Source organism: Schistocerca cancellata, chromosome 1, assembly GCF_023864275.1.
Source record: "Schistocerca cancellata isolate TAMUIC-IGC-003103 chromosome 1, iqSchCanc2.1, whole genome shotgun sequence".
Taxonomy (NCBI): Eukaryota; Metazoa; Arthropoda; class Insecta; order Orthoptera; family Acrididae; genus Schistocerca; species Schistocerca cancellata.
The window spans coordinates 529,246,170-529,272,793 of NC_064626.1; the positions used below are offsets into that span (position 1 = coordinate 529,246,170).

Genomic DNA, 26,624 nt, shown 5'->3' on the forward strand with positions numbered 1-26,624 from the left:
TGGAAGGATGTCAGCGATAAGATTCGCTGATGACATTGCTATCCTCAGCGAAGGTGAGACACAATTGCGCTCCCGCATTTCATATCAGGTGACAAGTTTTGTACGCTTTCAAATGTAAATATGCTTAAGATTTTTTTTATCTATTCCACACCACAAGGGCAACTTCATTTGGGATCTGTGGAAGGTACATTAGCATATCTTATTTTGTAAATATTTATTGTATACATCTCAAAGGAACTTGTTACTAAGGATCATTTGGAACGAAAAGTAATTCTTATGTAACCTAATTTAAATATCGACAGAAAGTAAATCAAAGAATGACGAAATCAATAAGAGGTAGTGAATATGAGGTAAGTGATAAACTTGACACAAAAATTGGGAGCTATGAAGTAGACGAAAGGAAGGAGCTGTTTTACGATGGAGGCGAAATACGACAAGACGGACGAAGCAAATAGGACATAATAAGCAGACTACCACAGGTAAAGAGGGTATTTTGGGCCTAAAGAAGTATATTCCTTAAGTTGGACAATTCATCTTCGAGAGGATGCGTTTGGCGCACAGCACTGGATGGTAGTGAATCGTCGACTGTGGGAAACAGGAGAAGTCAGTTGAAGCGTTTAGCACGTGATATTGACGTTAAAAATTAGATGGCCTATAAAGAAAATGAATGATGAGAATCTGTACAGAATCAGCGAAGGAAGAAACATACGGAAAACACTTGCAAGAAGAAGCGACAGAATGATGATACAGCTGATAAGACACCAGGAAACGCCTATAATATTAGAGGGAGTTATAGAGGGTACATTAGGGAGCCACAGAGATAGGAATACACCCAACAAATAATTGAGGACACAAGGTGCAAATGATAGTCAAAGATGAAGGGATTGGTGCAAGGGAAGAATTCGTTGTTGGCCGCACGAAACCAATCAAATACATATGTCTAGCAATAAGGAAGTACAGAATGTCCCTAGACAACTGTGGTACTAAAAATAAAAAATAAACCTCTCTCGATCAGATTTTCAGATTTTTATCCGTTTGCAGGCTCTTTCAGGCCTTTCCTCGGACCATCTTCAGCCGTTTCTCCACCATTATTTCTACTGGCATGTAAACTTATCAAGCCGCTAAAAGTGAACACTGTATTTATACGCTGACACATTCACTGTTGGAAGTAACATCGTCCATTTTGATAGGCATGGTAGGCAGTGAGCAGCCACAACTGATGTGGATTACACTGACATCCTTATTTATACGGATCTCGCTCCGTCTGCCGCCACCAGAAGCCTGAAGAAGGTCTGAGGAAAGGCCCGAAACCGGTTACTAACGAACGAAAATCTGAAAACGCGATCGAGACGGTTTCTATTTGATTTTTGGTATTTTATACCGATCGCTGATTTGCTCCAATTACAGAATACGTTTTAAGACTGTGATACTCCCTACGAATGTATCATAGTAAGCTCTTCGTCACCACCCTAATGGCGTAATGTTCGGTTGGTATCTGTATTGTCTACTACGGGACTACTCACACTTAATCCACTTCAACTGCGGCAGTTCACTGCATGCCAGAAAGGACGATGCTATTTCCACCAATGAATGTGTCCGTGTTTAAATATACATTCAAATATTTTGCGGCTGGGTAAATTTATAAGCTAAACTAAAAATTCTACCTCGTAATCGGAATATACGTAAATGTGTGTGTGTGTGTGTGTGTGTGTGTGTGTGTGTGTGTGTGTGTGCGTGTGTGTGGTTAGCGTGTAATTCTAAAGCCACAATAAAGTTTCTGTTGTGGATCTAAATGAACTTTGTGTAATTCAGATTCAATTTTCAGCTTCTATAAAACACCTAGTTAGTAGGTGAAAGATATACATGGCCTTCGAATAATATATATAGCTTAGTTTTAAAGTTTCCGGTAGAAGATTATGGCAGGACTGAAACCAGACATCTTCACGGAGGAGATACCTTCTGCCCAAGACCAGACGACTGTTTAAATTCTCGCCCCACACTAACATCCATTATACCCACTAATCATTTCATTCATTTTACCGACCATGCAAAAAGCATTCGAGTGTAAATCATAAACACGCGGTAGAAAATGAAATATAGCGCCATTTTCTCGGAGAAGTATACGCGACATTTATAAATTGAGTCTTGCGAAGGACCGATATTAATAACATTTTACACAAGGAAACTAAAAAGTTGTAGTAGCTCCTAAAGCGTTGCACGCAGCGAAGGATAGCTGCTTACAGAACTGTCCATGTTTACCAATAATGATCATTTTCTCAAAATTGAAGTCAAATGAGAGTGCTATCACAGGGATACAAGGTTAACGCAGCACCACCACAAAATTAGTGTGAACGATCTTTGGGTCACGCATACCAGTACTCAAAATCATAAGGATGCTACCGACCAGAGCTCAGCTCTAATTCATAAAACGAAATGTACGCCCAGACTGATCGATTTTGCCCGATGATGACTGGTGACTCTAGGTGCTCGTAGACAAGAAATCAAATAAGGCACTCCTGGCCATTCAGATAGCAATACCCTCTTTACTGAATGTATGCAATATAGTAGATACTATACATCTTTTAATTTGTAGACTTTTTATGCGTACATCGGAAGCGAAGTTTTATACACAGAACTAGTACCTCTGATAGTAGCAGTGACGCTACTGTGGCTTGGCATCAATTGAGCTTGGATAACAGATACTGGTGCGTCATTCTCTGCTGTTCCAGCTTCGTGCCAAAGTTCTGCAATCGTAGTTCCTGTCGAGTGGTGGCATTCAGTCACTCGGTAATCAGTGACCAGGTACTTTTACTGCGTGTGAAATGTGGAGAGCAGCCAAACTCACTCTGTATCAAGATAGAGTAGAGCAACACAGCAAATAGGTGGTCTTGTTCAAAGATACCGTCATGAAGACAAAGAAGATCTGGCACAGCCATCAGCCTAATTATGCCATACTCTCAGGTGTCAGAAGTCACGGGGTGGCGTTATGTATATATACGTACGGCATTAGTATCGTGTGCGTCTGGTTTGGAAGGGCAATGCATTGGTGAAGGTGTCTTTTGTACTAATTAGATTCATGTGAAAAGTTTCCGGTGCTGTTGTGACTGCACGACGGGAATTAAGAGTTTGAATGCGAAACTGGAGTCGGAAATAGATGCATGGGACATTCCATTTCCGGAAAAGTTAGGGAATTCGAGAAATGGCTCTGAGCACTATGCGACTTAACTTCTGAGGGCATCAGTCGCCTAGAACTTAGAACTAATTAAACCTAACTAACCTACGGACATCACACACATCCATGCCCGAGGCAGGATTCGAACCTGCGACCGTAGCGGTCGCTCTGTTCCAGACTGTCGCGCACAGAACCGCACAGCCACTCCGGCCGGCGGGAATTCGAGACCCACAATGAGAAGAGTGTGCAGGGAATATCAGGTTTCAGGCATTAGGTCTCACCACAGACAATGCAATGGCCAACTCAACGAGAAAGAGCACTAGCTTTTGCATACAGTTATTAGTGCTAAGGAGACAACCAACAGAAATCCGTGAGGGACTTACGACGAGCGTATCCGTTAGGACAGTGCTTCGAAATTAGTTGTCAGTGGTCTATGGCAGCAGACGATCGATGCGAGTGCCTTTGCTAACAGCACGACATCAACTGCAGAACCTCTTGGGCTTGTGACCATGTCGGTTGGACGCTAGACGACTGGAAAACGGGGTCCTGGCCACACGAGTCCCTATTTCAGTTGGTAAGAGCTGATGGTGGGGTTCGAGTGTGGTGCAGACCCCACGAAGCCATGGAACCAAGTTGTCAAAAATGCAACGTGTCAGCTGGTGGTGACTGCGTAGTGATATGGGTTGTGTTTACATGGAATGGACTGTCTCCTCTGATCCGACTGAACCTGTCGTTGACTTCAAATGGTAATGTCCGGATGCTTAGAGCTTATTTGCAGCCATTGATGGACTTTATGTTCCCAAACGATGATGGGATTCTTTTGGATGACAATGCACCATGTCACCGTCTACATTGTTCGCATTTGCTTTGAAGAACGTTCCCAATTATGGACGGCTACACAGGAAAAATTTTCTGCAGGAGACTTCCAAAGACTTGAGTACTTGCCACGACGAACTGCTGCACCACGTCGGGCAAAAGGAGGTCCGACATGATATTAGGAAGCATCCGTAGCTTCTGTCACCTCAGTGTGAATTTAGCGGCTGCAATCGACAGTATCAGCTATGGAAAGCAGCACTGATCATGCAGTGTTGTAAACGGTACCTCGTTCCATTACGTCAGGTGCTGGTCCGTATAATGATACGGAAACACCACAGCGCTATACGTCCGCCGTAATGCGGTCGGCAGAAACGGAATGCCTGAAATGACGAAGTGGCGCGACTCCTGCCATTCTGCCATTGTTGCCACCGGATACACATGGTGTCGATACACATTTACCCGATGCCGCGTCAGGGGAAGCCATAACAGAGGTCGCAGTGCCGACAGTTCGTGAGTACACGTATTGTCATACGGTCCGTGTCAACATGTGTCTTGCTCCTAATCATACTAGTCATGAGACAATCGACTAATTTTATCAATCGATTACGTTTACTCTCGGTCGGATTTTTCAGTCCAATGAATCAACCGAATGAAACTAGTCTCTGGAGCCACGTCAGGTATATTAACGAGCCATGTCAGGTACATTAATCTTTTTCACTCTCCTTGTTTGAGTGATTTCAGTTACACACATTTGCAGCCTTTTCATTTATACATTAACAGTGTCTACTGTTGCCCTGTTTTTGAGATAAATAATGTACGCTGCTTGACTGATGTTAAGGGACAACTGACACCTGCTAAGGAGCAATTGCTGCAGCGAAACCTGTGCACGAACGCTCTGTATGCATCCGACATTTCACACACGAAACGTTATTGTGGAAGCGATTAGTGTGGCATTCCGTATAGTGAGGCGATATATCTGCAAGGCATCATCTGAGTGCTTACAATCGTGGACGAGCAATTGGACGACTCGAAAAAAATGGTTCAAATGGCTCTGAGCACTATGGGACTCAACATCTTAGGTCATAAGTCCCCTAGAACTTAGAACTACTTAAACCTAACTAACCTAAGGACATCACACACACCCATGCCCGAGGCAGGATTCGAACCTGCGACCGTAGCAGTCCCGCGGTGGACGACTCGAAGCCGTTCAAAGTGTCACTATTGTGGCTTTAGTAATGGGTGTATCCTGAGGCGTCATCTCGCGTTCAAAAAAAGCCCGCTGAAGGTATAAATGCTATGCGAAAGCATGCCGGTGGTCTTAGATGGATCACCACGCCGCAAGAGGATGGATACGTGGCCTTAGTAGCGAAAAGGAACAGACATCAGACTACTAGGCAGATCGCTGCAGACCTTGCTGCCGCTGCTAGTGCACTTGTCTCTCCCAGAAACATTTCACGGCGATTAAATCGGGCTGGCTGTATGCTCGAAAGAGCATTATATGCATCCCATTTCCACCACGCCATCGTCGAAAAACAGTTCTTTAGTGTAGAGAGCCTGATGGTTGGGGTTTACAACACTAGTCCAGAGTGGAGTTTTCCGAAGAATTCTCCTTCACTGTCGCAAGTGATTCCGGCCACCAGTTTATGTGGAGGAAAGTCGAAACACGTTATACCCCACAGAGTGCTCATGAATGTCTTCAGTGGAGCTTAGACGTTATGCTGAGGCGGCAGGCTTTATAAACAGTGACCGAACACTGCAGCATGTCTTTGCACGTGTTTCCGTTGTAGCACAGCGGTACTGCAGCGAGATTGTTCTGGAGCATGCCTGCTTGTTTAGAAGTCCAGAAGGTCACGATTTTCTGTTTCTGGACGACAATACCTGCCCACACAGGATCACTGAGACGTCGGACATACTGGAAAGCTATGATATTGAATGTATGGAATGGCCTGGGTACTCCACGGTCCAAAATCCTACAAAGCATCCCTCCCCGACGCGTGTAAGAAATGAAAACCGTCTTGAGAGAAGAGTGGAGCAATATCCCCAAGGGCTGCTCAACAGCTTGGTAGCCAGCATGAGTAATATGAGCAAAATGTATATTAGTGCCCGAAGATGACATATCCTTGCTAAGAATCCGATATCGAAATTTATGTTGGGAGTCTGACTTGTGCCAAATAAGAAAGTTATTTATGTCTGTTATCCAGCTTTCTCATGTAGTGGAATATGTACCATTTGTCGTTGTACGTATACCAGTCCACCTTTATTGTATAAATACTGTGTTTCATGTCACCCATTATTGCTTCTTATTATTTCAATCCAACTATGTAGCTGGTCCTTACAAATTTGTCAAGCAGTGTATCTTATTTCAAGAAGAGTTGAATAAAATGTATATTTAAAAAATGAAGTAACTTCAAACATTTTATATACATTTAATTACATATGAAGTATCTGTAATTTTGGCATTACATATGTGTATTTTGTGGATTTTAAAAGAGTAATAACTTATGCTACGTAATAAATTTATGTTGAAATATATTAAAAATTAATTTTCTAAATTTCTGAAGATCTGTTTCTGTCTCCGTCTCTAGTCTCCACGCGTCACCGATTATCCTCGTTCGGTAAATGGTGAGGTGACGTAAGCATGTAAAATTGTTCACTCAATCACTAGTTTTTTAAACATACGTTGTCACTTGTCGGAAGTACTTCTTCACCAGAAATAATTATCATCATTCGTTTTCTTTGAATTTACTTAATTACCAGGGATTCAGAATATGAATAATGTTTACAGGTACTCTAAAATCTGCGTCACAAGCGGCCGCTGCTATACAGTGCAGTCATATTAATGTCGCTACTGCCTATGTTCGACTTTAGCGCGAAGTAGCCTTTGACAGGTGGCAGGTGGCAGGACTGTAACGTTCTTTAAAAAAGAAATATGACTTTACGATTACGTTTAATGAAGGCTGATCTGTGGAATTGATACAGAACTCACACTGTCGTGTTGCGTGTTGTAAGGGCAAGTGGTGTGTTTACTCTGTCTTATTGTTAGCAAAACTTTACACGAATCGGTTGGGAAATGCAACTCCCAGTACCAATAAAAAAATACGGTCACTGCAAAATACATCGAGCCCCTAAAGCACTGAATCCTAATACCCTGTTCAATAACAAATAAATTAAATTGTCTTACCTCGAAAGCAGCAACGGAATAACGCGATATATTCTGGTCTCTCATAAAATAAAAGTAAATTCTAGCTACAGCTCAGCAGTGTGCAATGCTAGCCGTAATACTTGAAATGCTCATGAAATTCATTTGGCTGATAAACGAGAACTTTAAAGAAAATCCAACTTCTTAGAAAAATATATTACCTGGACAGGGAGGCGGTACTGATTATGGTTAATTACTAACACTCAGTTCCTTTTTAGCAAAATTATATTGCAAGTTAAGTTTGACTTTTCAAAAACATCTGACACTTGAGGTTACAGTACTCACAATTGATCCACACGCAATGAGTTTTAAACAGCAATTATTATCTAACTTCATTAATCTAAACCGAGCGAGGCGGCGCAGTGGTTAGCATACTGGACTCGCATTCGGGAGGACGACGGTGCAACTCCGCGTCCGTCCATTCTGCTGTAGGTTCTCCATGATTTCCCTAAATCACTCCAGGCAAATGCCGGGCACGGCCGACTTCCTTCCCTAATCTGATGATACCTAATGACCCCGCTGTTTGGGCTCTTCCCCCAAACAACCCAACCCCAACCAACATTAATCCAACACAAATGCAAATCATCAAATTAAACATAGCTCTGTTAATAAATCTTAAAAGCAAAACAAAAATGAAATAATTAACTAGCCTTTTTATCAAAACCTTTTACATACATTCTGGGGTTACTCAACAATTACAAACTACCAGCCAACTCATTTATACTAACGCGCAGGTAGAAAGAGAAATCATAACTATTTAATATCCTTACCTTAGTTGTATGAAGACTTCTGCTTCCAACTTCAACAATATTGACATACCTAGATTAATCTAACTCTTGGTGGCTTCACACAGCACACCCCAAAAAGCTGCCTACTCCATGGTCTTTCTCTCACAGACAGCTACCTACTACTGGGCGCCCAGCGCTCTCTTACTCTAACAAAGCAGCACCTTTGGCTCTGCGGTCGCGCACAGTCAACGATCCTCATTATCGAGCCTATCAGAAACTTTCATAGCTTATAGTTCACTAGCTTCATTTTAATTTATTCGTCACATGAGGGCCTATGGGGTATCGTCTCAGTTGTGCGACTGGATTCGTGATTTCCTGTCAGCAAGGTCGCAGTTCGTAGTAATAGACGGCAAATCATCGAGAAAAACTGAAGTGATATCAGGTGGTCCCCAGGGAAGCGTCCTGGGACCTCTGGTGTTCCTGATCTACGTGAATGTCCTGGGTGACAATCTGAGTAGTTCTCATAGGTTGTTCGCAGATGATGATGTAATTTACCGTCTAGTAAGGTCATCCGAAGATCAGTATCAGTTGCAAAGCGATTTAGAAAAGATTGCTGTATGGTGTGGCAGGTGGATGTTGACATTAAATAACGAAAAGTGTGAGGTGATCCAGGTGAGTTCCAAAAGAAATCCGTTGGAATTCGATTACTCGATAAATAGTACAATTCCCAAAGCTGTCAATTCAACGAAGTACCTGGGTGTTAAAATTACGAACAACTTCAGTTGGAAAGACCACATAGATAATATTGTTGGGAAGGCGAGCCAAAGGTTGTGTTTCATTGGCAGGACACTTAGAAGATGCAACAAGTCTATTAAAGCGACAGCTTACACTACACTCGTTCGTCCTCTGTTTGAATATTGCTAAGCGGTGTGGGATCCTTACAGGTGGGATTGACCGAGGACATCGAAAGGGTGCAAAGAAAGGCAGCTCGTTTTGTATTATCACGTAATAGGGGAGAGAGTGTGGCAGATATGATACGCGAGTTGGGATGGAAGTAATTAAAGCAAAGACGTTTTTCGTCGCGGCGAGATCTATTTACGAAATTTCAGTCACAACTTTCTCTTGCGAATGCGAAAATATTTTGTTGGGCCCAATATACATAGGTAGGAATGATCATCAAAATAAAATAAGAGAAATCAGAGCTCGAACAGAAAGGTTTAGGTGTTCGTTTTTACCGCGCGCTGTTCGTGAGTGGCATGGTAGAGAGATAGTATGATTGTGGTTCGATGAACCCTCTGCCAAGCGCTTAAATGTGAATTGCAGAGTAATCATGTAGATTTAGATATAGATTCTTATCTTATTCTGTTGCCACATACAAGTGTGCCCCAGTATACTCCTTTCAGCACTAGCAGGTTCATAAAGCGTATCGGGGGATGCGGGAAACGGGGCAGTCGTTGTCGTAAAGCGGAAACGGAGCGATTTGTCTGACTCTATTTAGTACATAATTAAAGTGACACCTACAATGGCTATCCAAACTCTATGGTACCTCCTAAGATGTTTTCACGGTCCCTAGGGGTTAAGGCTACCCTCATGGATACATGTAGCCCGGTTGTATACCACTGCTTTCGTTGAAAGTACTATAGACTAGTTTCACGTAGAAGATGTGTGAATATCTCAGTTAACTGAAACACCAAAGTGCAGTTTCGGTTGAAAGAACCAATAAATCGTTCGACCACCAGAAAAGCTACCCACTGATTTCACTTGAAAATTAAGAATGAATAATTCACTCATTGTGCAAAACAGTAGTGGACTGTGTCGGCTGCTTTCTTTCAGTTGCTTCCTCAGATCGTGAATGAATAAATCAAACTAAAATCGAATGAGTCGATGATTTTCTAATAACCGTTTGACTCGAGTTTTTTCATTCAGCTACTCTCGTCGCTTTTTTATGACAATTTGGTGTTTGTTGCATAGCGCCATCATTTTGAAGCAACTTGAATAGAAGCTGAGTAACAAAGCAGTAGAAATACATAGTGGAGATACGCAGCACAGACACAAAAACGGGACGAAACGCAAATATTCATCCAAGCGACAGTGCACTTTACTATGGATGATCTTCTGGCCCCTTCTGTAGTAGGGTTGCCAGACTAAATTGACGAAAGTACTGAACGATGCCTGGCGAAAAGATATTCTGGACTGAGGGCTGGAAGTTAACATAATAAAACACTTAGTAAACATTAAAAATTATCCGAAGGCAATTACATAAATCATGGAAACCATGGTATATCTTGCGATAATGCGACAATATGAGAATTCCACGATGTGTTTTGAACCGGTACGGCAGCGTGTATCGGCATGCGAACATAAAATAGGGTTCCCGAACAGGAAGTCACGGTAAAGCTTTAAATGAAATACGTGTACATTTATTGTGCACGAGTACAAATTGAACAAAAATGAATCAAAATCAATGTTTCAGAATAATCCCTCAGTACATATGCAAAGTGTTTCCAAGTGTGGGAAAGTCGTAGAATTCGATTGGCATTGCAATCAATGTGTGCCTCCTTTTACCGAAATGCCATGAGGATATTTTGTTTGAAAAGCCTGTCTCACACAATGGGAATACGTTTCGGGACGAGGTCCGAGTTGCATAGACTGAGGCCTGGTGAGAAGGGTGGGTGGAGGCGGATCCATTTTCTATCAACGTCACACAGAATGTTTCAGGTGCTGATACCGAGCCATCCTCGCATGCGGTCACAATATGTGGGCTGATTTTGGTAATGTTTTGTCACAGCTTTCGGATGTATTTACTGCGCATACGGTGATGCCACACTCTCGCACGATATACCATAGTAGCGATGACTTATGGTATGCCACTCGTATTTATAATTGCTAGTTACATCGTTCAACAAAAGAACTGTTACTTTTAATTTTTTGGAAAAGGTCATTTCATGTTGTAAACTTCCAATTACAACGATTGCACAACTCTGCTCTTACCATACCGACACTCAGTTTGCTTCTAGCATCAGACCATAACTGATTCAAGTGACTGAAGACGCTTTCCACATGGAAACACCATTATCTTTTTGATATACATTTGTATGTGTAACTTGTTTCTTCTCCTTTTAAAGACGGTTGCTAAAAGTACCATTTCGTACGTAGAAGTTGACTTTCTAATTTTTCCGGAGTTATATTAAGTATAGGCTATACGGGTCTCTTAGTATAAACTATAACGATATCGTCTTAAGTACGCACCACGTTTGATTCTTGTACATATTTTCCGCATTTACGAGATACTTTTCCTACAACAATATAACTGAAAATCTTAATTAAGAGTTTTCGTTGTCAGACCACTTTTTAAGAATACCTGAAGTTGGACGACAAGAGCTTCATTCTTAAATTTATTTCGCTCAACGTCATTTAGTTTTAACATTTCTTGGTTAGCGTATGTTCTGAAGAAGCAAGCGCTCTTACGTCATTCGACATCCTCTTTTCACGTGACAGTTGTGTTACATAATTATACAACATTTTCTAAATCAATAAATAAACTAGTGATACGTATGGAATTCTGAAAATACCGAACCAATTCTTCTGTACCGAACACCGAATACGGGGATGTCTCGCGGCCCCTCCCGCCGGTTGTTCGAGTTCTCACTCGAGTTCTCCCTCGTGTGTGTGTGTGTGTGTGTGTGTGTTGTTCTTAGCATAAGTTAGTTGAAGTAGTGTGTAAGTCTAGGAACCGATGCCCTCAGCAGTTTCGTCCCTTAGGAATTTACATACATTTGAACAGGGCTCAAACACCGAAAAGTTCGGTAAAATTCTAACACCTAGCAACCCCAGAATTAGAACGAACTGATCACTTAAAGGTTAACTACGGTTAATGTAGCACCCGAGGCAAAGTGTAATAATGTAACCTAGTATTTATGTGTAACATACAAGAGTAATGAAGTCTAAAAAGGAAGACTGAAGTCCTATGTACCATCTACGCTTTTCAATAAACAAGAATAAGTTCTTAAGGAAGCAATCAAATTACCAATGTACTAAATTGAGGAAGATTGCGAAATAAGAAAATCGGGAAGGCCTCTCAAAAACGACTTTACTGTCTTAATCTATGTGCCATTTAGCTCGATTGCAAAATGTGTGTGCGGCTGGTCCCGGCGGAGGTTCGAGTCCACCCTCGGGCATGGGTGTGTGTGTGTTTGTCCTTAGGATAATTTAGGTTAAGTAGTGTGTAAGCTTAGGGACTGATGACCTTAGCAGTTGAGTCCCATAAGATTTCACACACATTTGAACATTTTGAACAAAATGTGTACTTAAGGCGCCAAAGAGTAAATCTACGAAGTAATCCTAAGATGGCAATAAATTTACGTCAAATGGATCCAAGTTTTGAAAAGGAGAGCTAAATCAGAAATGTGTATAAAATAACACTTGAGAATACTGGATTTAATATTTGTAACAGATTCGCGTATCGTACAGCTAAGCGTTGAACCTACGAAAACGACACGTGCCACACTGATAAAAGGGAGAAAGATTGTCGGTTATAACAATTCGCCGTTCATGCAGTACAGCTTCATCATCAGGCATGACGTTTTAATTTATTATCTGTTTAGTACCGACACTGTTCGCAACATATTTTGCAGACAGTATCTCTACATACCACTGTATGTATGAAAAACTAGGCTGTAGCACATAGTTTAGGAGATATTACGTCATAAACATTTTGATGCCTGAAACACTAACTTTTAATTAAAATGGTGCACAGTAAAACTTCACCATCAGGCATGACGATTTAATTTATTACTTTCTTTTAACCAAACATACTCCTAACACACTGTGAAAAATAGTATATATATATATATATATAATGTAGCACAAATTAAGCCAGTCTGTATTTACCCAGTGTTTCATAACGAGAGACTTAGAGGCATCCAACAAATTTCAAGCATAATTTCAAACGTTTCTCGCTTACATACTTAAAGTCAAATATTCAACACATGAACTCATTTGTAATCAGACCGCTGAAGCTGTGTTATACACGCGAGTTCCATGTTGAAAAGAACCTGGGATTTATTGTTGAAACAGCAAAACATCTGTACGTACCGTTCGTTGGTCAGTAGTAGCAAATATTGTGTAGGGCTTTCGATGCGTCTGAAGTATAGCATTCACGACAGCGAGGTATGGTTAGATTTTCATGGTCGTACTGCTAACTTAAGCCAGTAATCATACAAACGAATACGCGACCTGTCTTAACGTAATCGTGTGTCTCCTGGGCAGTGAAGCATTTGGATGGCGTCACAGTACATGGTCTAAAACTCAAACAGACGAAGGTGAACATCATGAATTCCTGGATAATGCTGTGTGTCTGTTCCGTGGTTACACTGAATTTAGGTGAAAACTCTGTGAAGCTATGAGGCTGCTTTCTCTGCACTGAATTCGAAGTATTCGTTTTAGTTGCTGTCAAAGGAAAAAAGTGTTTGTCGAAATATTTTAAACAAAATTATGCTCCTCATACTTGGGCAGCTGTTAGAAACCGAACATATTTCTTACCGGTAAGATGTTTTCTTGCCCGCTAATCACTTAGCAGTTATGTTTACCATGTAGACAAGAATACATACCATTCTTGTATTGCAAATCAGTGTTAATCTTGTTTTAGAACAAACATCTATCAGCTATTCGTATTAGGCATCATCGGTACACTATAAAAATAGATAACTGTTTAATTATATGTATTTCATTAGTAGAAGTTAAATGTTTCCTCGCAGAGTTTCTCGTAACAAACTATGTAGGGAAACTGTTGTGTTTTGCTTTATTGACCACTGATGATGCATGGTACGAATAGGTCAAGTATCGTTGGTGGAAAACAAAATAAGCAATCTTAAAAGGTAGATAATACAAGTCCTTATCTACATAATAGAACAAATTGAAGCAGTAACTAAGGTCACTACAGATATTAATAGCAATTAGCATCGTGCTGCCCCTCCAAGAAAATGGGACGAATTCTTTAAAGATCGCTTTGTTTGGGATGAGTTTGAGAGTAGATTGAGCGTCACGTCAGTTCACCTAACTGCAACTACCACGTTTCATGAAGAAAAGGAAGTAATATGACCTATAGAGCTAACGGAAAGTCTCCAATGAATCCTTAAAGTGTGGGGCCTTGTCCACTCGTCGCTAATAGGGTGCCTACGGGATGCAGCGTTTTTCCGAATATTATACAACAATTTCAAAGAAATAATATTAGCAGTTTTATTTCTAGAAAGCAAACTGAAAATACTTAAGTTTACTGCAGCAAATGTGTCAAGCGAGAGGCGACATGAAAACTGTACAGTTCTTGCTACACATCGAGTCCAAGGAAATTCTTGATACGGATCACGACAACCTGACAGCGATGCACTAATCACGTTGCAGACTCGGGACGATATGAGCGGCCGAGGATAGCAGGAGTGTCGCTTTTATTCACTTCTTGGGTCCAATTCCGCCTACCATTGGCCGCCGTTTTCTCAGCACCTTCTCTAGTCTTGCGTTCCGCATCTTCCTTCCGGAGTTTGTGGTTACGCCAGATCATAAAGACGTTGCGCAAGAGAAAAATCATGCACAGCATGTGTCTCTTTCCCAAGACCATCGATTATTCCCTCCTCACTAAAGGAATCCCATATTAAAATTTAGCCGTTCAGTATTGTCGTATGTTTTTAGGCTGTCGGGCTGCAGTTACTCATCAGCATTACGTCTCTAAGGAAACATGCGTCTAAAGAAAATCTCAGTAACGAGATCGAAACTAAATATACCTCATCGTAATTCTGTACATTCTCGAATCAGCATTATAGTACACGAAGTGTAAAATACATATTTAGATTGAAGAAGTACAATTAGAAAGAGAAAAAAAATTTTAAAAAATTGAACATAGGCGTAAATAAGAGTCGCTTACATTTGCGCTGTAATTTATTTACAATAATCTACTATATTTCCATTTCATTTTTATTATTTCCTTCTGTAACAGATGTTTCGTTTTTTACTCTGCGGATCTACTTATACTGTTTAATTTTTTAGTCTTTTTCTTTCTCGTGTTTTATCACAGCGCACTTTTACGCTAACACTGAAGTTTGCTGTTTCAGCAACAATGACAGACCCATCATTTGTCTCAAAAAAGCATAATAGTGCCTGTATATAGTATTAATCAGGTAATATGAGAAGTTCTGTATGATTGGTGACCATGCTGTAGTGTAGAGGGGAGTTTTGTCGTTGGACATCTTAAGTTGTTGCAGGAAGAGTTGGACAAAACTTCTATTTAGTGTAACGAATCGCAGCTCTCTTTAAATGTGGATGGTTCATGAATATAACTAAGAGAAAGATCTGGATGTTATCTTACTACAAGATTGGTGGTGAACATTTTGAGCACTCATGAAAAGCATAAAAAATTGAAGGTTAACATTGAGAAACAATGTGGTATGGGACGATCAAGTAAAATCAATATTATTGAAGTTGAATATAAGATAGATCTGTTAGAAAAAATCTGAGTAAACACAAGACTAATACGACAAATTCTAGAGGGCTAGTCCAGTCCTTTACTCACAGCAGGCATGTTGTTCATTCAAAAAATGGTTCAAATGGCTCTGAGCACTATGGGACTTAACATCTGAGGTTATCAGTCACCTAGACTTAGAACTACATAAACCTAACCAGCCTAAGGACATCACACACATCCATGCCCGAGGCAGGATTCGAACCTGCGACCGTAGCAGCAGCGCGGTTCCGGACTGAAGCGCCTAGAACCGCTCGGCCACAACGGCCGGCTGTTGTGCATTCAGCGACGGGCCATTAACATCATTGCAGCTCAGTACACTCCACCGAAGGTGTAGCAAACCCATATTTGGTAAATACTGAGAACCCGCCATCTTACGCAGGCACCATGAACGTAAGAAAGACTGGGGAACGAACAGGGGTATAAAGGCATTTTCTCTTGCTCAGTGTACAAGAGGGGGAAAGAAAATCGATAATATTGGTACGGTATTCACAACCAGTCACTCTACAGCGGCTTGTGTATATACTCCTATGCAGATCTAAATGTAGTAAGTGACAACGGGCTGTTCATGTGAGCAACGTCCGTTTTTGAAGTCTAATCCACATTTCAAAATTTTAATCCCTCATCATCTGGAACACTTTTCTACGTCATGCGTTTCTACAACATACTTATAGCAGTCAAATGCCCCTTTACTGCACTGCCTGACACATTTAGAATTACATATTTCGCCTACATTGCACTGCTGTCACAAGGAAGTTTTATGAAAATTAAGAAAAGTTAGAGAGAGACGGAGACAAATTCACAGAAACACAGTCAAGGAGAGGGAGTCGAATAGACTAGTTCTAAAATACAGAGCTCGTAAAGACAAACGTAGCACTGAGCGGCTTCGTAATGACATTATTTTGCCATTAGAAGCGAAAATAATTATTTGAAAGTTACGGTTTGTGCCGTTCAGTCTATATGACGCCGTCTTCGAAAGACATGCGTCTGGAAGGAAAGAACATCAGTGTTCCGTCTACATCGGTATCATTAGAGATGGAACATTAATTGTGCAAGCATGTGGCGAGGTATTGAATGACGCATTATTGGGAGAACCATTCTAGCATCAGCCTAAAATGACTTAGAAGAACCACGAATAACTGGAACGGTGTCGCAATGTTACACATCCATACGAAAATGTGTTTTAACTAATTGGTCACTTCAGAACGTAAGAATTAACATATCTCGGCAACTGTTCTCTACTGTCACAACAAAATAACAGGAAGATAAGTTTGTTTTAACTTCTCACGAACGAATATTATCCATCGTGTTAAAAATATGAAGCGCACGTGAGAACAGGATTAACATCGTCGAATTACGTTGCAAAGCGAGTCACAGACGTAGTTAAAACATGCTGCTGCCTTGCGGGCGTTCCGCACTTGCTTCGCGCTGCAACTTCACTCACGAGGTCTGTGAACTGCGACATAGCTGGATCTTATCGTGACCGTGGAACGAAAGTTCATCGCCACTATTTAGCGCTCAAGAGGAAGTTTATGATCACTAGACTTTCCGTTAGTATCCTGGTATAAACATCAAGCCTCTGTTCAGTGTCTCGTGTAGAAAGGCAAGTAAAACGGATGCGGTCCTTAATCGCGGCGTCCTCATTAAAGCTGTTCGAGAGCAATAGGCGTTCTCGGCATCCGGTTTCGGCTTCTTCTTGCCCTATCATCATCGCAAACATTTATAGCCAGTGCACTTAACATGCATAGCCATCAGAGTCAAGCAGATTATGCGGTTACCAATCGGTCGTGGCGACACGAAACTGGCAGAAATGCTGTTTTGGTGTCTAGAAGAAAGGGTTTCACTAGACAAAGAACAGTAATCTCAATTTTTATATATAAAAATTGAGATGACTCAGGGGAGCCGTCTGAGTACGTTACTTTCTGTCAAAAAGATATTAAGGTGACGATATTGGAATTATGACACAAGCCGTAACCGGGGATTGAAATGAGTCGCGACAAGTGAAAATTTGTGCCAGGCCGGGAATCGAACCCGGATTTCCCACTTAACGAGAGCTGTCGCCTTAACAATTTCGCCTATCCGAGCACGCTTCACTCGCAACCCAAATTTCTAACTTGTATCACACTACATACGTTGCGTCCCCTGTCCATTACCCTTAATTGGTCGCAGTCTCAAGCTGATTGCCGCAAAAGTTCGGACGAAGCGCGCATCTGCACTGAATGATTTTTAAGTGGTCAGGGTGCTCATATTTATAGTTTTTCTCTGTTCTTCCGGACACCACCAACCCCCCCCCCCCCCACCACAAGAAAAAAGAGGAATAAATATTTCCTTCGTCATAGCGAAGTTGCCGCGAGACGATAATGTCGATGTGATCGATTACTTCCACAAAATGTTTTCGTTAGCTTCTTAGATGATAATTTATCTTACTTTTATCTGGAAGTTAAACAAAGAATTATTATTAAGTCACAACTATTTGCTCGTGGAATTGGTAAGTTACGCTCCTATCGTCTAATATAAGTTTTCTAAAACAAACTCTTGAAGTACACTGCAAACAGAAAGTCGGGGCTCTTCAAAACTGCTGACTCCTTGTGTTCATGGCTTGTCATCGGGTGCTCTTATTGATCTATTTGCTGAAAGGTACGTGGTGTGTAAACTGTAACTTTCCAGTCGCTGCTGCAGTAACACAGAATGTAAACACTATGAATTTCACGGCGAAGTGAACTGTCCTGCCCTAACAAAGGCCGGCCGGTGTGGCCGTGCGGTTAAAGGCGCTTCAGTCTGGAACCGCGTGACCGCTCCGGTCGCAGGTTCGAATCCTGCCTCGGGCATGGATGTGTGTGATGTCCTTAGGTTAGTTAGGTTTAAGTAGTTCTAAGTTCTAGGGGACTGATGACCTCATCAGTTAAGTCCCATAGTGCTCAGAGCCATTTTTCCCTAACAAACGTTCTCGTTGCAAGGTCGCGGAACAGTTTTCCAACTGTGGCAACTGTTGTTGGCAGCCAGTTTCCCAATAAGACGCAAGGCATTAATAGATGTCGTTGGAAATGAGTTCGTTATTCTGCTCACGTCAATGAGATTGGGGAAGTCTAAATCAGTTTTAAGAAACTGTCTGTCTCTCATGTGAAATTCGTAAGGCTCGTGGCCTTGAGATGAACGAGGAATGTGCTCAAGAGATAAGAAATTGAAAACAATTTGCTTTTTTAGCAATACGCTTCAGTGGACAGAATAATTGTGACACGTTTTGTTAGGATGGTGACATCCGTGCTGCATAGTTCTTTTACGACCACAAGCTGAAACAGTGCCTCATGCTGTTTGATTAGTTTTGTACCATTCGGATTACATCGTGATACTTCGCACCAGTATGAAAGAAATTACGAGAACGCAGCACGCAGGAGGTATTACATCGTCCAGCAATTCTGATGATCACAGAATGTCGAAGGAGATCATATGACACGAGTTTATCAGGTTTAAAGGAAATTTTAGGTGATGATAATCATCGTGAATGCTGATGCAGTTAGTGTCTTCGCGTGTCTATCTATTTTACACGTATGTTGCTTTAAAAACACCCAAAATAATCCATATTTACTTTCAGATTTTCGGGGACATTCATTGAATTAATCATCACTAGACAAAGTTGGGTATGTCGCCATTAATTCCTAATATACGTTACACAATTGGTCTTCAAACAGAGGAACTGTAAGAAAGTACGAACATGCGCAGTTCACACTGCCGGTATACTAAAACCTAGCAAGTTATATATTTCTATCAGATTCTCTTACACACTGCGTGTGTATGCAAACGATGAAATAGTAAAACCGTCATTATCCATACAAATACGTCTCGTAACATTCTGAAGCCTATCTACCTCCTGAAATAGGGTAGGAATACACGTTTTCTTCTACCTACAGGTATGATTTAGAATGAATATTAAACTACTGAATAATGTACATATAGCGAAAAATTCAAAATATGAACTTTACTTTGAGCTCATATTTTTTGAAAAATTTCTCTTACTTATTTTAGAAATATCGCCTTCGATTACTTGCAATTTATAGTCTTTTGTACAAAATATTTCAGTCATAGCTCCTAGAGAACAGTGACTTCACATTATTTTCGTTGGCCCATCTTCAAGATTACAGCAAATGCTGAGAATTAAATAAATTATACCAATTGATCAGAGAAACATTACTATTTCAGTTCTTTACTTATATTTAATAACCTACAAATAAGAAATTACTAGATGTTGAGGAACGGTTTTTAATAACAACCGCTTGTCACAACATCAAGATAATGGGGTCTTTGAGACTCTTGAGTTCGTAGTAAGGAGACAGCGCTCAAAAAACTTTTTGCAGCACATTCCTAAGATATAAAAACTTAGCACTTATCTTGCCTCTGGTCCATAAATAACTGTTAACATGTGATTACAATTTTTCGGGTAGTCGCTGGTAACATGCTCCGGTCAACACTTAAAGTTATTCAAAGTTCGCTAAATTACTTCATGCATTTCAGGTCAACATTTAAATTTGTTTACTTTCGGTCAGAGGACGTGAGATATCCTGGACATTATGTCCGACAAATACGCGAACGCCCAACAGTCTGAGACAGTGAAACGACAAATTACCCTTTTAACAGGTTTTAGGCCATGCGCTCGTTCCGTCTATGTACTTCTTGGCTCAAATGGCTCTGAGCACTATGGGACTTAACATCTGAGGTCATCAGTCCCCTAGACTTAGAACTACTTAAACCTAAGGACATCACACACATCAATGCCCGAGACAGGATTCGAACCTGCGACCGTAGCGGTCGCGCAGTCCAGACTGAAGCGCCTAGAACCGCTCGGACATGTACTTCTTAAAATGCTTTCTCACTTCTTACAACAACTCATACTAACTCACAACTCACACTATCCCGCATTCTATTGAAACATAGTTATATTATCAAAACTTAATCGTTCCCCGCCAACGTAGTCTAATGATCATTTTACTGAGACCCAGTTGTTTACGATGTATTAAATCTCTTGTAAACCCATACCCCCCTTCCCCCCTTCAGATAAGTGTTCGCTGTCCTACAACAACAATTTAATGAATCATTGGTAAGGGAAACTCTGTGCTCTTGCATCCTTAAACCATTCTCAAAAGATCTTTGTGCAAGTCGCTATCAGTTGCACAGTGTAGACCCCTATTCCATAGTAAATACAATACAGAAAAATTGCTACATCAGCGCGTAATACCTCAAGAGCACTAGATGGAAGAAGAAAATCTCAGTCATCTTTGCCGGCCAGTGTGACCGAGCGGTTCTAGGCGCTACAGTCTGGAACCGCGCGACCACTACGGTTGCAGGTTCGAATCCTGCCTCGGGCATGGATGTGTGTGATGTCCTTAGGTTAGTTAGGTTTAAGTAGTTCTAAGTTCTAGGGGACTGACGACCTCAGAAGTTAAGTCCCATAGTGCTCAGACCCATTTGAACCATTTTTTTTCAGTCATCTTTATAGAGGATATAATACTCGTGTATGATGTCCGATGGGTGACTGAAACTCATACATCGTCATTTAACGATATTAATACATAAAATTCCTTTTCACGTATGTTAGATACCTGTTTTCCCCTTTGGCTTCAGTATACTGTGGTAGCGGGGAAACCTCACGACAAGAAGTTCAGAAACAACGAACTGTAACCGTATTCACTGTGCTCACACATGAGAGATTAGTGACACTTTTCGTACCATGCTGGCATTTTAGAATTTACTGTGACTTCTTTATACAGAAGATTTGATTTTTTGGGATCAGTTTTCATCTCTCTCACTACAGAGTGTTTTTCTGCAATATAGTTGAATCGCTTCAAGCATAAATATTGCCACTTGCATGCTCCATCCCTACATCTGTCTCCGATGTCTGAACGAAATGCTACTTGTTGGTATAACTAACAGATCGCAGGCAGAAAAAGGTTTTGGAAAACATCGACTTGTATTCTAGAGATAAAGGATCAGTTTCCTAGTTTATTATTAATACTCTAATATTAGCCTACTAGGTTCAGAGAAACGTGTCGTGGATGATATCTAAGAATAAGCACGCTAGTGTTAACACCAGCTGTTCGTCGAAATTCCACCCACTATTATCTTACGAACAATTATTTTCGATTAGTACAGGCCACAGGGCAGTTAATGAAATTAGAAACGCATACCCAGAGATGCAACGGAAGCGAACATGTAGCATCGTCTGTTCCATTGTCCTGTGTGGGTGAAAGTGCGACAATAATTAACTGCGGCGGATAATTAACGTGTTTACACCCATGTGTGACCTTCTACTCTCGGCATGTATCTTTCCACTGGTAGTCCGTAGTCAGACATCCCATTTCTCAGATAAAACATCGATTACTATTTGAAATACCTGCCTCGAGAGTTGATTAGTAACAATGAAGTAATGATCAGGATAATATTAGCTTTCTAGCTTCATTTAAACGATGGAGAGAAGGGCAAATTTTAAATTTTCCCTGGAGTAGAAGAATACGTCTTTCAGCTATTATCTAACTACCACCCAAACGCGCCTATATGAAAGCGAAATCGATGTGGCTCTCATGACGCATTCCGTTAATTGCAACAGCATGTTTGTTGTGCGCCGTTACTGAATACAATCATCCGCCCGCGCTGATTATCGAGTATTTCTTAATTTGTTTTCTTCTTCTCTTCCATTTCTTTGTCGCAAAGCAGAGATGTTGGAAAAATAATTAAAACTAATTTGTTCTTCTTTTCATCCTTGGAATAAGCGAAAAATGAACGGAACACACCGAAATAAATTTTAATTTGAGAGGTAGAATTCGAGAGTGCTATATCAAGAACCTGTCGTGCAGGTAGAGGGAATGAAATACCATTACTAATATGAACGTGCCCATGAGGAAGATTACTTCGCTTTACATTTTTAGTATTTCAGTGTGGAAGAAAACGACAGTATTGTAGACAGAATATGAGCTCAGTTTGACTGCGATGCGAGGGAATATAGGAACGATTATAGCGTTACAGTATGACTCATTCAGGCGTACTACTGAAACTTGTTTTATGGACCAATGAACCCTGATCATAGGACCGAAATTTAAACTTTTCATCTAGCTAGCTCGTGTCCTAAGATTGAAACGGTAGCGGCCCCAGTACGACAGTTCGTTGTGGTTTTTACCGACCTGCTGTCAGCTAACCTGTAATAGCGGTTGAGTGTACGACGGCGGCACGACAGTGTGTTAACGGAGTACATACCACGTTGAAAAATTAGCAACTGTACATATCCCTGTGTATATACTGACTTGAGAGGTTTTAATATCTTATCTTCCTGATTTGTCAAATAGCAGTCTTACATGCAATGTGAAAATTTCACTTATTCAGTAACTTTATACTTCAATAGGCGATCACACGATATGTATCTCCGTGTATGTTCGAAAGGAAGTTAGGATCCAAGGAAAATAACGTCCTACGCCGATATGCATGACTGTATGCAAAACGACTTTTTGTTTCTACGCGCTGTAATGACTGGCATCGCTCGTCCCCGAAACTGAGCGGTGCGTGCGGCTGATGCCATGAGGGGGAACCAAGGTTCTATTTCAGTCATTGTTTCCGTCACTGCCAGGGATATTTCCTCGCATGGAGAACTGGTCCGGGATGCACTCAGTCTCTTGATGGCTACTGAGGAGCTATTTGACCGAGCAGCAGCGGCTGCGGGTCTGCTAACCTGACAGCGGCCTGGAGTGCTGTATGCTGGAATGACACGGTGGCCGGTCGGTCCCTACGGCCCGTTTATGGCCAGAAGGGCGTTGCTTACTAAACGGCATCTCTCCTTAAATCTCGACAAGCGTAATGAAATGCTCAAAAAATGAGAAAAAAATTTCAGGACCGAATAAATGAATCGAGTAAGAGTATTAATGATAAGTGTTTGGAATCTGTCACAAAATAAATAACAGGAGGTAACTCCAGAGCGGGATTAATGACTGGATGGAAAACGTGGAATCGAGAGAACTGAAGGTAGACAGAACACCTACATTCATTGGGAGAGTTGTGTTGAAGTGCCACGAAACTGTCGAGGAGATGTATGTAAGTACATGAGGAAAGAAATAATATATCCCGCCAACATCATGGTCATTACAGGACTGGACGAGATCAGGTCAAACAACCGGCAGCGAATCTACTGATGGAAGCATCGAGATATTAGTGATTTATGGACACCTTCCTATGAAAGTAGAGCAATAAACACCACTTTACATTATTCGTTCTTACCGGATCGTATTTGATTTTGCGAATTATGGTTAACCATAGGTATGCTGAAGGCTTGCTTAGTCTCCGTTACGCACACTGACAATGATCTAAGCTCCTTCGATGTCACTCACTCTGTGGCTGTACTGGCACGCTGTTCACATTCTCTGAAACTACCCAAGCTTACTGTGAATCCCATTCCCATGGAAACCCATAAGTATGCCGTTGACCACCTAGCTTTACAAGACATACTTGTTGTAAATGACCTGAAGGTATGGCGATTTATGTATGTAATAATTTCTCATTAAGTGTATAACGTATGGAAAGATGGGAGTTCTTCGAGAACCATAGAATTTAGGAGATGTGGGTAATATGAACCTGGAATCTCGTAGACGATAGCGTATTTAGCACAGTGAGCACCCAATTTATTGAAGGTGTCATAATTACTACTACAACCAAAATTTGAAAAGAATAATAAACAATAAAACAGTATTTTGATGAGAGGGAGACCTCTAAAGATACAGCGCTAGCTCAAGTGAGCCTTTATTGACGGGAATTCCTGAAATCGATTGATGTGCTGCAGCGAAAACGTGAGACGTACGACTTTCCTCGAGAACTTTAGCTCCATACGCGAAGTAGCGTGCTACTTTGCGCGGTTTCGTTACAAATTAAAGCTGTGGTGACGAACTGGTGTTTACGCAAAGATTCGAAATACATTTAACGTATTTTTTAATTGTGCATACCCGACTTGAATATACTAGTTTCCGGTTGCTTACTCAGTGGAAACATATTGGAATCGTCAATTAAACGCTAACTGTGTATTTAAATATAATATAAAACTTGAAAATATTACTGTCAGTGGACGGAACGATAGAACTTGTCGGTTTTCTTCACGTGCTCAGAGAAGTAAGTAGTGCATTGAGGAATCTTTGGGGAGTGAGGTATTAAACGAACATAGTAACCATAAGACGTATTCTCAGTACAGATCATAAATACGTTTTTGACATTAAACGTTCAGAACCTGAGTGGGTTGGAAATTTCTTACATTTTAAGTAATACATCCATTTTGTAGTCTGTATACTGTAGCCATTCAGAGTGGATGGCAGTCTCGTGGAGAAGTAATCACTGTCAGAGACAGAGACGCGCGAGCCAGCGAGGTTGCGGCCAGTTTAGAGCCTTACACAGGGGCGTTTATCCACACGAAATGATCATTGTTGTCAAAGCTAGTGCTGCTATAACACCCTTCCCAGGAACCATTTAGCGTTGTGCAACGATCCTACTCCTCAAATTGTTTGCTGAACGCTCTGACGTTTACCGAGCTTACGGAAGCCAGTCGCTGACGGAAATCATAGCTGAATCCTTTAACGGCAATGTCACAACAACAGCGGTGGCCTGCAGGCCTGGTACATTCAGTCAGTCTCACACATGTACACACACCGCTTCCGTTATGTGCCACACTGCGGCGCTGTCGACATTTATACTCACCTCTGCGGTAATCCTGCCCTCGCAATGTCCTCCAGTGTCAACTGCGTGGAAGATTAACTGGCGTGCTTTCACACACGGCTATGCTGCACCAGGAGCACCGTTATAGTTCCTGGCAGAGCAATTAGTTTTGCGACATCGAGAACGCCGGTCTCTGAACACAGCTTCGGACTTTGAGACCGTACACAGCGACGTCTACGGATTTAGCGTACTTACGATAAACTTTTACTCTAAAGCGGTTCTGGTGGTACGAGACACTTGTATCCAGTATAAGGAAAAGTTTACTACTTCCCTGGGGCGTCTTACAAAATTCGGTGGAATAGGAAAGTAGCCTTAACTGACGTGTATACTTTCTACTTCTGGAGAGGCGAATGGAAACTATGATTTCAGATTAATATTGTAGGTTTATTTTTAAGACTACAAACACTGATAGCAAGCATGTAACGAATTACAACTCTCCCATTTAAGTTGTTTATTTTTTTTGGGGGGGGGAAATGTTATTTGTGTGTGTGCTACGACCTAGACATAACACATGGAGTTCAGAGAGCGATATTAAGCGTCGCGAGCAGCGAAGTCTACTGTCTCCCAGTTCAGTTTCCTCTTGTTGAATAAAGACACAAATTCACAGAAAAAAATTCCGCGACCCGTGTGCAGGGTTAAACGTCGGCAGCCGCCCTTGATGGTTTTTGGCGCCTGTGTACCGTCACATACTTCCAGAGGCGAGCCGCGCTACAGGCGAGAGGTTCCGACTCGTGGCGTGCGCGGACTCTCGACAGCGGAGGTGCGTGCGTGGTGGACCACCGACCGCGCGCTACTGAAGCGCCCGAGGGCGGAGCTCGGCGGAGCCTTGGGTTTCGCGCTCGCCGCCGTCGACTGCAGCCGACGCCCTCCGACGCCACGCGAAGCGACTGCGAAATAGCGGCTCGCCGATTTCTGCGCATGCGCTGCCGCGCCGAGTACACCGCCAGTGCATTATGCGCGAGCATTTGTCTCTCTGTTTCTCTCTCTGCTGCGCTCAAGTCAGTCAGATAGTGAGACACTAACATGTCATATTAAAGCTGCGGACAATATCTGTCTTCTCCGTCGTGAGCATAATTCGTGTACATGATCGGGACTAACACCAAGACAGATGTAAATAGTGTGAAATCTATTAGAAAGGAAATTAAATTTCCTGTATTAGTCTGATCATTGTCGATATGACTTTCTTTCTTTAATTATTATTATTATTTTCTTGCTAGCGCTTTGGCTGAGACGTGCTATTTACTGGTATTAAGGAAAACAAGGAAGGGAGGACACACCAATATAGCTTTCTTTTCACACTACCTATTTATTTAACAATATATAATCCTAAATTTGTTTTCTTTACAAATTAACAAATTTCTGAAATGAATTAGCTTTTACAAGAGAAATCAAAACAAGAACAACATGACAATAATTAGAAGGGCCCGGAGCTGCAGCCAGCCCGTTATCGGGTGAAACAGCGGTGTT

The 26,624-nt window shown here is 41.5% G+C and overlaps 1 protein-coding gene across 1 annotated transcript in view; it reads right to left on the reverse strand.

The window, feature by feature from the left end:
* Positions 1-25,939, reverse strand: part of LOC126179316 (acid sphingomyelinase-like phosphodiesterase 3a) — a 1,154,906-nt gene extending 1,128,967 nt beyond the window's left edge. The window contains exon 1 of the mRNA XM_049924599.1: positions 25,138-25,939. The gene's annotated coding sequence lies outside the window, so the exon portion shown is untranslated. The remainder of the gene's footprint in view (positions 1-25,137) is intronic.
* Between the last annotated feature and the right edge of the window lie 685 nt (positions 25,940-26,624).